Source organism: Ochlerotatus camptorhynchus, unplaced genomic scaffold (genome assembly GCF_037179485.1).
Source record: "Ochlerotatus camptorhynchus isolate MF236.1 unplaced genomic scaffold, CSIRO-AGI_Acam_v1.1 ptg000054l, whole genome shotgun sequence".
Taxonomy (NCBI): Eukaryota; Metazoa; Arthropoda; class Insecta; order Diptera; family Culicidae; genus Ochlerotatus; species Ochlerotatus camptorhynchus.
The window spans coordinates 1,061,764-1,076,665 of record NW_027040544.1 but is presented as its reverse complement, the minus strand read 5'-3'; the positions used below and the strand labels follow the sequence as shown (position 1 = coordinate 1,076,665).

At 40.0% G+C, this 14,902-nt stretch overlaps 1 protein-coding gene across 1 annotated transcript in view; it reads left to right on the top strand.

The window, feature by feature from the left end:
• Positions 1-14,902, top strand: part of Tmtc2 (Transmembrane O-mannosyltransferase targeting cadherins 2) — a 410,563-nt gene that overhangs the window by 296,072 nt on the left and 99,589 nt on the right. The gene's annotated exons all lie outside the window — the stretch shown is intronic.

Sequence of the window (14,902 nt, the reverse complement as noted above, 5' to 3'; positions counted from 1 at the left end):
CAAAAGTTGGTGTGGGATGAGTGCAGCCCGCACCCATCATCGGGGCCCATGATGCGTATCGAATTGGCAAAATAACTTTCTTACGTCACTTTGGGTGTCACTGCCATCCTGGTGTCTCTATAGATCGCATCATATGCTGCTGAAGTTGCGGTGGCTTCCTACACACGTGGCATCCTTTTTTTTTTGTTGAATAAATTTGATGGCATTTTTGTTTGGCAAAAACCAAGGAGGGTGGCTGCGTGGGATTCGGGTGGGATTCGGGTGGGATGCCATTTGGTAGGCGTTTAGCTTTCTTGCAAGTGGGAGTCTTCGAGTGAAGGTTCCTGGTCTGCTATCGGGATCAATGTCTGACGAAACACACTTAAAACTGACATGGGTCAACGGTTTTTTTTCTGAGTGTTGTCTGTTCCGGAGATTGGCAGGTCATAAATGTAGAGCTGGCGGAGTAGCGGAATCATAACGGTTTCGTGGAGCATAACACAAATGTGATGGCAAATATCTTGCATTAAGCTAATATTCTTTGACATCATAATTGACTAAATAATGTGTCCTTGAAATCAGAGAAATGACGCAGAATACGCATGTAGGAATACTACACTAATCAAGAAAAATATCGTACCCTGAAAAGAAACAGCTTGTTCAGAAATTGTGATGTGAAATTTTGAATGATGAGTTCGATAAAATTGCTGGATTTATTTTTTTTAAATACGTTGATTGTATTATATTTACCCTGAACCTGAATTTATGAACAGCTAAAGCCTTAACATGGATATCGTTCCTTAAAGAAATATCTCTAAAGATGATTCTCTAAAAGTTCTACTTTCTTCTGAGGCTATTGATAGTTCTGGTGGTTCATCCACCAAAAAGCACACTGGAGCGTATCCTAAGGCAGAACGAACTCCACCAGCTCCTCCTTTACCCCTACGTCAACCTTTAACCCTTGTTCCACCCGCAACCCTTAAACAAAAGTTGCCCCCACTTCAAGCCTTACCCTGAAGGCTCAAAAAGCCCAGGAATAGTTTTCCTCCAGTGAAAAAAAAAAGCTTATGTAGTGATAAACGTCACTAGAACTATTTCACAGCCACAGACAGCATTTGAGCAAGTCAAATTCGCACTATTTTGCCTGTGGATTTGAAGAAACACTTCAAGTCCCCTCATCGATTCATGTATGAATTAGGTAGAGAAGTGTGCGTTTGACTAGTACTATCGCATTAACGACCCTTCGCTCAATTTCAACTTCTATTCATTTTTTACACTGCTGTACTCTAGCGGAACATCAACCTCTTCGCTTCAGATCTTTCTCTTGTTAAAAATTATCACTCTAAAGCTTCATGCTGATATTAGTATAGCATTTCCAACCAACACTGAAAAAAGCTTAGGATGTTAATTAGATTTGAATGCATCTGGCTAAATATTTTTCAGCAGCGATCGAGATTATAAAAGCAGCTTAGTCAAGGACAAACAACCTGTTCGTTACCATTGGCTACCATCTGCAGTAGACTGATGCAAATTTTGAAATTTTGCTCCACAGTGCCAAATGGTTCCAAATCGGGTCCTGACTAGCCTCCCAAAATTTGAACTAATTTGGTGAGAAATTGACTTGGCACAAACCATTTGAAGTTTAAATGAAAATTACTATGTGAAAACCAAACTTTTTGTGCATTGACTTCTTGCTTTTTTCCATATTGCTCTGTTAAAAAGTTTACATTTATTCTCATAGGAAATTTTCTCATCTGCAACTATGTACGATATCGATTTTCAGTCAATCGTCAATTTAAATGGTTATTAATGTATTAAGATTCTGATAATCATATGCAGCTGTTTGTGGGCAACACTGTATCCTGCAGTGTGACATATTTAGTAGCTATGATTTTTGTTCTCTATTCTACGCACCAGAAACACCAGTGTTGCCTGCTGAACAGTTGATTGAGCATAATCATAAGACATCGATGACTTGAATCATTAATAACTTTTGTTTCATACATTTTATCTAAAAGTGATCTTGAACAAAGTTGTAGCTGATAAATTTCCTAAATTTTAAAAGCAGAACGATATGTTCAATGGTTAGATAGAAATTAAAAAAAAAAATTGGTTTTCCCATATTGATTTCTATATAATCTTCAAATGGTTTGTGCCAAGACAGTTTCTTACTTAATGAGCTCAAATTTTGGAAGGCTAATCATGATCCAATTTGGAACCGTTTGAGCACAGTGGAACGAAAATTCCAAATTTTACATCAGTCTAATGTGCAGGCAGGCAAAATTGTTATATATGAGCTTTTGAGATGGAGTATCGAGTGTACATTCGCAGCCCCAACGATGAAATAAAGGGATCGATGCGGATATAAGACATGATGATTTCCCGAAAGTTGGGGTTTCGGTTTTGCAGAATCCTAACGTCAATTTTTTTCAGTTCTCTCAAGTGAGATCCACAGAACTTGCCCGTCCCCACAATGTTGCTAAAAACAAGGCTATCTTCTAGAACTTCATTTAGAAAGACTACTACACCGTGGCACTATCAATAACTGATCTGATAATGTCAAATTATGGTCTTCTACATACTAAACAACTTTTCCGAAGACGGCAACTCTCTAGAGCTCAATTTAACAAAAATAGACTAGAATAGCGGCTCTGTGTTACGACCTGGAGTTAATCTGATAGCATCACATTTGGTTTTCTTTATTTACGAGATTTTTAGCCATTAGGTTAGTTCATCTTGGAGTCTCAAATAACAGCATTTCAGATACTGACCAACTTTGCCAAAAACCACAACACTCAGCTACAGCATTATCTTTTCGGCATGATCTGAAACTAATATGAAAATGTCAAATTATGGTTTTGAAATTCTGAAAAAAGTGAAGTTTTATTTGTCAGGTTCTACATCAAGATGAAAGTTCAATTCAGCTTTATCAATTCTACAGTTAGAATCGTTAACGAAGAAGATATATGTAATAAACATATTCGGAATTGCCACTATCTGCCTTTCGTTTATTCCTAATAGGGCAGGTCTTAGCAAGTCTTCCAACTCCAGTCGCCTCCATCCATCTAAGATGCTTGCTATTATCTGCTGAAGAACCGTCCAAGCCGGGCCAACGCGAGCACAAGCGCAAAATTTATGGGAGAAAATTTCTGCTGGACTGTTACGTTCCACCCTTGGTAGCTCGGTTTGCTGGACGAAGTGCTGGTGAATTTGATCGGCGGAAGGGGTTCTGTTGAATTTGGGATAAGTTTGATAGGATTTGTCTAAGGTCGGGAAGATCTATTGAGATGGCTGGGCGGGGATTATCGTGGAAAAGAAGGAATCTATAAAAAGGAAGGGATTCGATGTCTTATAGGTGTCTGTTGATTGCGAGTGACTAACATTTCAGCGCTGGTAATTGCAGCTACAGGCCTCCATTCTCCCTGCTGCATGCCAGCTGCATCATTGGGACACGGGCGACAGTCCCTCTCCAGTGGAACGTACCCATTGCTGATATTTTTACCGTATGCACTCCCAACGGCGGTAGTATGGACGCGAGGTACCATATCCTGGACGTTAAGAACGTGTTGAGCATGATAACCCTTTGGTGCAGCGTCAGCGTGCGCAGAGAAGGCAGCCACATTTGTTCCCCACCAGCGCATTCCAGTTCATCGTTGTCATCAGTCGTATCGAATTTGCGAAAACAACACCCAGAATTTTAACTAAATTGACTGTTAGTAGCCACTGAGTGTTGATTGTGTTGCCTTCGCAAAGCCCAACATCTACGGCAACAGTTTTCAGCAAACTTAATTTTGCGCCAGCAGCTCTCTCGAAAAGAGTGAACAGCCTATTTATCTCATCGATTTACCTGGTCGATATGGCGATCACACTGATGTCGTCCGCATACGCCACCAGCAGATCATTCCCGCACACTCTTTTGAGTCTGCACACTAGTGGATGTAGGTAGAGAACGAAGAGGTACATGGATAGCGGATCCCCTTGCCGTACAGAGTGTTGAATTTCGAACGGACGAGAAATGTGCCCATTGATCAACAGCCAGAGGTGGACCGGTTGGCGATGGGCGAGAGTAGAGCGATGAGATCCTGGTTGAAGCCGAGCGAGGGCATTTTCTCGAAGAGAAATGAGTGCCGGACACGATCGAAAGCGTGATCGAGATCAAAGCTGATTAGCTTTTTTTTTAAATTATAGTCACTTTAACGCTCTTGGGTCATTCGTGACTTGTCTGGGGGTGAGATTTGAACTCGTGACTTTGGCGTGAGTGGTATGGATGCTAACCACTACGCCGGGGTCGCCCCTGCTGATTAGCTTCCCGGCACGGTGGTGGTGGCGGAGATGTGCTATCCGATCCTTGAGAGTAGTAGTAGTAAAATTAGTAGTAGTAAAATTATGTTTATTTCTGTTGATTATGGTAGTACATTGATTTATCATTTTAATTGATTAGCCTACCTGGCTCTTCATCTTTGTTTAATTTGATATTCTAATTTAATATTTGCGTTTTTCAACTAGTTTACAGAATACCCCTTTGGGGATGTGTTTTATTTGAATTGAAAAAAGTGATAACCTACCTAACTACGAGTATAACTTAACCTAACGTGCTAGATCACGTATGATCTGATGATTTGATCTCAGACAGGTGTCTCTGAACCTTTCCAGGATGAATACTCTCCGTTATTCTAATGTCTGAATTCCAGCCAGGAGGTGGATCTCAGAATCTCTAGTCCGCCGGGGACTGTTTAGGACCATCCTAAGGATCTTGTTCTGGATCCTTTGGAGTTTAATGTGATGGCATTTTGCGCAACTCTCCCAGATTGACATACCGTACTCGATTACAGGAAGGATGATTTGTTTGTAGACAGCAAGCTTATTTTTCAGGGACAGGGTTGACTTCCTGTTGATAAGTGGATACAACGATCTTATCAAGATGTTGCACTTGGTTTTCGTTTTGTCAACGTGCTCCCTGAAAAGAACCTTGCTGTCTAGTGTTAGCCCGAGGTACACGACCTCTTTGGACCATTCCACCACTGTGCCGTTCAGGCAGATCTTGTTATTCTCCGACGGAACAAGTCTGGGAGATTTAGAGTGTGGAAAGATAATGACCTGGGTCTTTGACGCGTTGATACGGATCTTCCAGCTGTTGAAATATTCAGACAGGACGTCCAGGCCTCTCATCCTTGAGAGCAAGAGTGGCTTGAAATATACTGCGCTCTGAGTTGGAGCATTTCTGCCCGTCGCACAGAGGAGTAACTGGAACAAAAACCTGGCCAAAATTATATTCACTGGTTTTGAGCAATTTTCTGCTAATATATATTAAAATATTCTGTTCTGACTTCTGTTAACTTTAAATTTTTAAAACCATCTACTTAGCAGTGCATATCTGGCCTTTCATCATCCATACTAATAAAATAAGTAGTGGGTTTTGAAAGTAGGATTTTTTTATTCTTCTGCTTAATATAAGGATTATTTAACAAACAAAAAAGTGAAGAAATTAGCCAAGAATCATTGCCCTGAAATAAAAAAATTATAAAAAATAACGAAAGTTTTAATAACATAACTTGCGATTTGTTACGTTCGATTAGTTAGAATCTTTGTATTGAATATTAAGTAGTTTGCGGTTACCGTGCACAGATTCTGCTGTATTTTCATTCGTTATCGCCAGCTATAGAGATTAGTGACGTTTAACGCACGCACACTAGCGGGAGCAACGCCGTGTAAAGTTGTTTATTATTTTCCACTGGCTAACCTAAAAAATGTATGAAAGTAGATCGGTCAAAATGAGTTTGACATCGATTTGTTATGTATTTTCCTCGGATATTCACTAACATACTCTCACATACAGTATGCAAAAAAAGTGTATCCACCCCCCTACCAATTTACATTTTTTTATGTTTTTCTGGTGAAAATCAGTTTAATTGTATAAGTGTTCCTCCATGATTTATCAATTCATGTTTATTTATCACATTGCCATTGAAAATACGGCGTGTATATCTTTTCTTGAGATTTCATGTAATAAATTATGAAAAATGGTAAAAAATTACGCAAAAAAAGTTTATCCACCCCCAAACGGATACTATGAATTAAGTGTGTTGTACAGAGTTTTAGTGTGTATTCTGCAACTTTATCGAATGTAAACCCTGCGCTTTGGTCAGAGAGCGTATAGGGCGTCGTTGTGCAAATTTGGTCGTGGCACATTTCGAGTATGAGAGAGTGATTGCAGTTTGCTCAAAAGTGCCTGAGTAAAATGCAAGTATTTTCGATGATTACCCGTAGTTGTTACAGTGAAGATATACACCCATATTCTCGTCTATGTCTGGACGTGTTTGCCATACAGAAACATTTTTATTTGATTTTGTGTGGTGGATGGGTTTCGGGCGTGGACAGGCATATGGGTGATAATATTAAGTCTACGTTAGGATAACGTTGAAACATTGAGAAATGTATCGCTTCAGTTTAAGAAGCACTTCACTTCGCAACCGATGAACCATTCTGACGGCCCACATTGCCGTGCAGGCGCCGTGTGTTGGCAGGGTCCAATATTGAACAGTTTGACGTTTATAAAGTACCATCCGTTAAAACTGTATTTTTGAACTTTATCTCTATACGTTCTTAGATGTTTCTTAGTAGATTATCATGTTGGTGTAAGCTGATTCAAAGAGTAAATGGTATTAACATTGAGCTGTCCATAGTTGGGCGTTGTTGAACTTCTGGTATTTGCACAACATTTCATCTGAATACCAAAGTAACCATATAATCACAAAATAGCTTTAGGTGTGGGTTCAGAGTGGTACAATGTCACTGATATATGGTTAGTCGGGTATTCAGATGAAACTATTACTTTAAAAAACTAATCCTGGTTGTATCTCTTTTTCGTTTTTTCGTTTGCATGTAACACTGTTTGATATTACTAACCGCACCGTGCCTTCATTCCGGGTGGTGAGCGAACCTGAAGAAGAAGAAGAAGAAGATCATAAACCCCTTGTTTTGTTAGTGGACCTGGTCTGCGATTCAAGGTTGGACTCTGTGATGATAAGTATCACATAACAGGTAAAGTAGGCAGCATCATCTTTATCGAAATGTAAGTATTATTGATAATAATCATAACTAGATTATAGGCAAATTTATATGATAGGTACCTGGATCAACGTTGTTTAAACATGCGCATTCAATCGTGACGGCTAATATATATATCAATTTAAGTCATATATATATATATATATATTCTATAAAATTACTCACTATAAATTTCATGCATTGTTTCTTCTCATTGTAGACAGCGAATACCGAATAGCGAGCAAGGGCGCTATAACCTAGGCGAATACAGCATTCCCTCCGTATGGGTTACGTCCGCACACCGCTCTCTGTTGTCCTTCGACTGAGGTCGGCTGGATCGATTGAGGGATGGCAGTGGGTGGGCGGTGCCGTCCACGCTTGTACGGAGGGAGGACTGTACGCTCGAACACAAGGGGTAAATACCTGTGTTCCATCCCAGGAGATCGGACAACCAAGGAGTGTACATTAACTTTCTTAGCTCTGTCACTCCCAACGATTTATATAGCCTATTTTCAAATCCTGCATACGGAGCGGTTGGTACGGTATGTCCCCGCTCTTTGATTACCTGTGGATTAAATGTTAACCACTGTCTATACTTATTAAGTAGACATGGTAAACATTCACTTCCACAAAAATTTACTAAACGCTACACAGTAGGCCTGGCCGCTTTATTGTTTGTTTCACATCCTTGATGTGCAGCAGGCATTAATAATGACAAGAAAAATGATAGATGTATCATTTTCCAGGATTCTTTCAAGTACTGGCTGTGTATGTGTAGACTAGACTAGACTAGACTATTCTGCAACTTTATCGAATGTAAACATTGTGTCTATCTGTCATTTAGTGCTCTTGAAGTTTTTGTGCTCAAAATTTCAGTTTCGTATTCAAAATTGGAAGTTATTTGTTGCAAAATACCCAAAAAACATAAATTTCGATCAGTATCCGAAAATTGATTATTGAACATCACAAAACTGGCAAAATCTACCGTGATATTGCCGATATTGTCCAGCTTCACAAAGATACGGTCGCTAGGATTGTGCAGATGTACAAAAAGCGTGGTTCTATCTCACCAGCTAAGCGATCGGGGCGTCCTTCAAAGACAACTGAACGAATTGACAGAGCTATCGTGAAGAAGGCGGAGCTGGAGCGGGGACTATCAGCTCCGAAAATTGCGAAACAGATTGAAAGCGAGTTTTCCCTTCAACTGACATCACAATCCATACGAAATCGTCTTCATTAGAAAAGTCTTAAGGGCAAAGTAGCTCTTAAGAAGCCATGGTTGTCCGCAATATATATCAAAAAAAGATAGAAGTTGGCCCAGGACCACATTTCATGGATAAACTTTTTTTGCATACTGTATCGCACCAATTCAACCGGACATGAAAATCTCTATGACGCTCTGCTAGTTTAGCTTGAACGAACCTATTTGTATGTAAAATCGAATGGGTAAATGTGTGTGTGTGTATGAGAGAGTATTACAACCAAATGGCACTCGCTAATTTTCAAAATTTACAGTTTCTACATGAAACGTGAAATACTTTATGGGGTAAACGGTCTGTGATAAACATTGAATTACAAGGCAAAGAAACCTTACTCTTACCTTAAATTATAAAAAATAAACATGGTTTTTCTAACGTTACACTCATTTAAGCTAGTACATCAATTGAGGTACTAGATTTGAAAACTTAGCAACATTAGTAAAATGATGCTGGCCATGGGTATCAAACCGGGAGTAGTTTACTGAAGTGTAATTTTAATCTAGTACCACAATTGATGTAATAGATTAAAGAAGGACAGAAGTATTACTCGGTTAGTTTGTCATAGGTATCTGCAGAAAACCGTTGTGCTACGGAAGTTTTCTAGAAGTATGACCTTATAAAGGGATAAAATTTTGCCACGAAATGATGCAAAACATGCCATTTTCAAATGGCTCGCAATCGCCAATCCGGACGATTCCGGACGAGATTCTAATGCCAATGTGTTCATAATAACGTGAACTTTCATTCGTCCATAGATTATATGATCTGATCGCGCAAGATTCTACAACTTTTTCAAGTCTGAAACAGCACAAAAAAGCATATAAAATACATTTTTTTCATATTGTTGAAAAAATAAGACATTATTTAAATTTAAAGGTTTTTATCTCATAACTTGTTAGAAAATATCCCAAAGTACCCATTTTATTATAACACTTACCTCTTGTTCGAATTGTTTATATCTGGTAGGCGTAATTATTACATGGTTACTTTTTGGAAAACAAGAAGCTTCGAATTTCTTCAGTTTTTGAACACGTCTCAAAATTTGTAAACAAAATGTAACGTTTTTATTCCGTTGCCACTTTATGCTGCATATATTGAAATATATAAAAAAAAATATAGAAGCATGAAAAATCAAGAAAATCTTGTTTTCTTATTTTGGCCAGGTTTTTGTTCCAGTTACTCCTCTGTGCGTCGCTCAAGACGTGGTGCTCTCTCATCACTTGCTCGAGACTGGTTTTTAAAAATGCGGGAGAAGAGCTTGTAGTCGCTGTTGAGCAGCGAGATCGGACGATACGGACGGACTGTGTCGTCGCCGCTTCTCTTCTTAATCAGCACGATGATGCCTTCGACAAACGCAGGAGGAAGATTACCGCTGAGTGACTCATTCAGCAACAGATGAAACTCTCGGTGGATGACGTTGAACATGCGGTGGTAGAACTCTCTCGGAATACCATCATTTTCGTGGTGCGCTCGCTGTTATTGCAGACCAGATTTCTGCCGTCGTGATGTCGTCCGTGCAGGCTTCATTCGATGGGTCATTGGGTGGGATAACACTCTCGCTGACGAAACTGTTCTCATTTATAAAACATAGACTACAGTACTCATCTCTGCTGCACAATGTGGAACTAGTCTGATAATGTTATATAACATCATTTCACATTCTGAACAACTTTGCCCAAGACCGCTACTCTCTAGAGCTTAATTTCACAAACATAGACTACACAGCAAAAAAATAATTTTGATATCACGTCAAAGTGGATGCACTACAATCATGTCGAAAATATGATGTAATATTACTTGCTAAAAAGGACAAAATTATCATTAATACAATGCATGAACTGACATTACGCTGCTTTTACTGCATTTGTTTATTTATGTGGTCATAAAAATTACATGAAATTTTCGACATGATTGTAGTGCATCCACTTTGATGTGATATCAAAATTATTTTTTTGCTGTGTACATCTCTGTGGCACAATCTGAAACTAATCTGATAATGCCTAATACTAACATTTTTCATACTGAACATCTTTACCGATGATCGCAATTCTCAAGAACGTCATTTCGCAAATATAAACTACCACGCCATCTCTGCTGCACGATCTGGAACTAATCTGACAATGAAAATGACAGTCTTTGACATACTTAATAACGTTGCCGAAGATGGCAACTCTCTACAACCAGCCTGAATGAAATGTGATACTGGTTGATGTAAAAAGCATCTTTTTCCAATGGAACCGGATTCCGGAATTTTTGTATCAGGTACTGTTCAGGGGGGTATCCAACTCGTCACTTTTATTCGAATATATTTGATCGGGAAACATTGAGTTGGTGTGACTTTGTGTGTGAAATTATGCTTTTATTCCCCCACATACCGAAACCTACTTCCCTTTGTAGCAGATTACTGGTGGCCAATACAATCTGAACCGGTTTTTCACTCAGCAATGCATTTTTCATTGTCTTACCTTTCAAATGAGGCATAAACATTGCGTGTCGGTTAAATTTTCAGAATTCTACGAGGGGATTAAATCCGGGTCAATATGATTCTACTCGAGCAGGAGAAATTACCCTATGAATACCAAATTCAGATATGAACTAATAAGCATCCCGAGCAGGAACGGATATTTCAATACTTCAATACCAAAAAATAATACAAAAAAACTGTTCACATAATACCATTCCAATAATAAATTATGATAATGCAATGCCTAAACAATACCACACAGGTAATCTTTTGGTATACAAATATCAATTTAAGCCGGCGCCGGTGGTGTAGTGGTAAGTGTGACTAGTTTCTCACCCCAATGGGTCTGGGTTCAATCCCAGCCGAGGTCGGTGGGATTTTTCTGAGGCATAAAAATCTCTGGTCACGTCTTCCTTCGGAAGGGAAGTAAAACCATAGGTTCACGCCCATGTGTGTTGAATGGGTGCGATATCCTACGCAGGTGTCGGTGCTGCTTTCCTGCACATTTGATGCCGTCAATGGATGGCAATTGATGTCCGTCGATGATTGGTATCGGGTCAAAATTAGGTATTCATTAGTTATTTTCTCCTGCTAGGGTGCTCGGGTTTCGTAAATTTCTTAGAACTTTTGCGATGTTTTCGAATTTTGTTCGAAGTTTGGCTATGTTGGCTATGTTAGCCATACATTTCTCAAATGTCTCATAGCCCCTTTGGAATTGTTTGCAGATCGTAACAATCGTCGACTAAATCGAAAACCGGTAGCGTAAGCTTAATTCGTTAAGTAATCAACCTTCCACAAAGCAACATGGACAGAACAAATTAAAGCCAACTATCTCAATCGGCTAACCTATCATCTCAGTCAGCTGCTTCCATCAGCCCATTGATCCTCCGGCTTTTCCAACCGTGTTAATGGCACTACCAACCACCGACCATCGTGTTGCCTTTCAAACCTCCAAATGGCGGTAGGGTAAACGCTCCTATAGTTGCGGTACGTTAGAAGCGTTAGATTCCAATCGTTGCTTATAGAGACTCCTTAAGCAACTATAGGACCGCACCACTCCTATATGAGCGTTTACCCTACTCGAAAGCAGCATGCAACTGAATGCATCCCCATTGCGCTCATTTACTGGAGGAAAATTCCATTTTACTCCTCTAGGATCTAGGATCCACACGGAAGATAGGGAAGAAAGCGAATCCTCTCCGAAAAGTCGCGTCGCATGAAGCCATTGAATGTCTGTTGCTGCTTTATGTCAGCCAGCATAGCCCCACCGGCCCCACCCACCCAACTCGGCGGACGCTGCGTTTCGTTATGATTGCACTCCAGAGACACACGGTAAAAAGCCGGAAACGTAGGACTGCTCACTCGGCTGCATTCAAGCGAATCCAACACAGGAGCGAGACACATAATCTTGCTGTGATTTCGGCCGACTTGTGTTTTTTTTTCTAGTGTCCTTTGACTGGTCGCATTTTAGCATCCAGCTGATGAAAAACGGGATAAATAGCATTCTCTAGTATCCGGCGTAGTCATCGTCCGGGACATTCCTTTCCGGTGGCGAGGCAGTCAAAGAAGAAGCGGGTTGAGATGCATGGAAAATTTTGTTCATTTTCAGCTACAGCGTTTTTATGTGCTCTCGAGTTTGCTTTTCTCGTTTTCAACTCGAGTCTTTTTTTCCCTCTTCCATTTTCCGCTTTGTCCATCTGTATGTGTTGATTTTGCTAGCTTTTTTATGTTTGCACAAAGAGTAAAAACGCAGAGACGGGAGGCGTTGATAGCTGCCGGGTAGCTTGTCTCATTTACACCGACCGACGACGAGAACGATGGGGACGACTGTTGCAATCCGGGGGTTGCTTAGCTAATGAAAATAAGCTTCTTCTCTGTGCTGATCTGGTAAGCAGACAAGCTGCAGCATCGAAGCAGCAGTAGGAACATCACAGAGGAGTAATTATTGTCGAGATAGATGGCGAGTTCTGTTCCTCCCCGGAACAGCAGTAAATGAGCCAGCAGCGGATGAAAGGGGTTTGCTTTCATTTAGCATAATGGACGTTCATTTGCACCTTTAGGGTTTGCTTTGGATTGTGCTGTTCTTCCTGCTCCACTGGGAGAGAAGTAGGTTTTTTGACAATATGCACGTGATATATTACTTCCGCTGTGATGATGACGGGTTCGTATGTCACAACAAGAAGCGAATTCATTCAACATGGTTGGGATTAATGCGAAGCTGGTTGTAGTGCATAAGAGAGTTGGCAACTGGATGTGTTTGATGTGTTTGATTAGGTATGAGAGAGGAAATTAGAGATTACTGCAACGAATCTAAAGATTAGGCCCGTCGATGAAAATCGTCTGTTTTGACGTAGGATTACGTCTTTCGGCAACATATTGGGAGTCAAGTTTTGACCACATATAACTCTGTCAATATCGGATGGATTTTAATTCTAAACAATCCAATCGATTGGAAATTTTGCTTTAACATTTAACTTTTTTTTAATTTTCTATGGGTCACTATTGGAATGATTATCAAAATTATCACCGATTTCCTGCAAAAGCCGCTTTCCCTAACACAGATTTCAAAATTAAAATCCATCCGTCTCACCGAACGGTGTTTATTAAAACACCACGTGTGGTTGATGGTGGTGTTCTCCAGTACACAACGAAAGGCCAGCTGTTAGCTATCAAGGCTGCCCTCAAGAGCCCTCGATTCACCGAAGAAAGAGGTAGAAGCCGCACCGCTACTGATCGGTTTCAGTTGCTCGTCGTGAGCCGCTGTGGGCAATCTATGCCAAGCGCGTCATCCTCGTTCCAAACAACATACAGCTCGCCAGCCTCATCCGTGTTGAACACCCTTATAGCTCAGTATTACTCAACTATCACAACAAATCGGTTCTTTTCAGGACCACCATAAATTATTGTTATTTAAGAGTTATTTTTTATTAAATGTTCGCTCGCCTTGCAGCCAGCCACATCATCTCCGAAAATTCTTTTTTTTTTCCTTGATTTATTATCCGTTGATCTTGTTTTCCGTGCTGAGCACCCATGCTACCGACGCCAGGGAGGCAGCTCCCACACCTGGACCCTACCTATTGACCCATCAACTCATGAACCGGGGTCCAACGACTTTACTTCCCTTTCGAAGGAAGGCGTGATCAGAGATGTTGTGCCTCAGAACATCCCGGTGGCGCCGACTGGGATTGAACCCAGGCCTGCTGGGGTGAGAAGTAATCACGCTTACCACTACACCACCGGCACCGCTTTAAGAGGAGGTTCATTTGGATTTGGCCGAAAATAGTGCAAAGTTTGCGAATTTTTTGTTGGAAAACGAAAAGACATACAAAGTTGTGCTATTGAGTTTTAATACGTTATACATTGATGACTACAAAACGTTTTTTGTTTTTGAAAAATTCAACATGGCGGATCTCGTCAGCCTCTGCGCACGAAACAATGTCTCCTGCTGTCAATTGTAGGGCCTTCCGTGGTAAACTGAAATGAGCAACTGTCATATATTATAAAAATACATAAAATTTCCTACGGCATATACCTAACCTAAGCAAATTCTTAACGAAAAAAAAACCTAACTTTTTGGACAAAAAGAAAAGTTAATTTTTCTCTCTTTTTTTTTTCACTTTGATCTCGTTTAAAAATTATTCGTTAGGTTTGTTTTTTTACGAAGTAAATTCCAAATGACGGAGTTTTTTTTTTGCGATTTTGAGAATCTGCGAAAAACTGTGAAATACCCCACAATATGGGTATGTTTGAAATCGGAGTGACATGTAGGAACCGGAAATCCATGTCTGACGCCATTTTGAAATCCAAGATGGTGGTATCCGGTTCTTGAAAAACTGGAAAAAAAACTTTCACAATATGGGTATTTTTGGAATCAGGGTGACGTGTAGGAACTGTAAATCTATGTCTGACGCCATTTTTAAATCCAAGCAAATATCTCACGATTCGAAAATTTTAGCAAGAAATTCCACCAATAAATTTTAACTGTTTTTATTATCTATTGTATTTTTGTACACGAAAATGCGCAATTTTGTCATCAGAAAACGACGCGTTTCCATGATGGGAAAAAGTGGTTTCCCTAACAAAATATTGATACCGAGCACGTAATTCTATGTCAGTTCTACGGTTGTGTCTTGGATACAACCTCTTTTTTTTT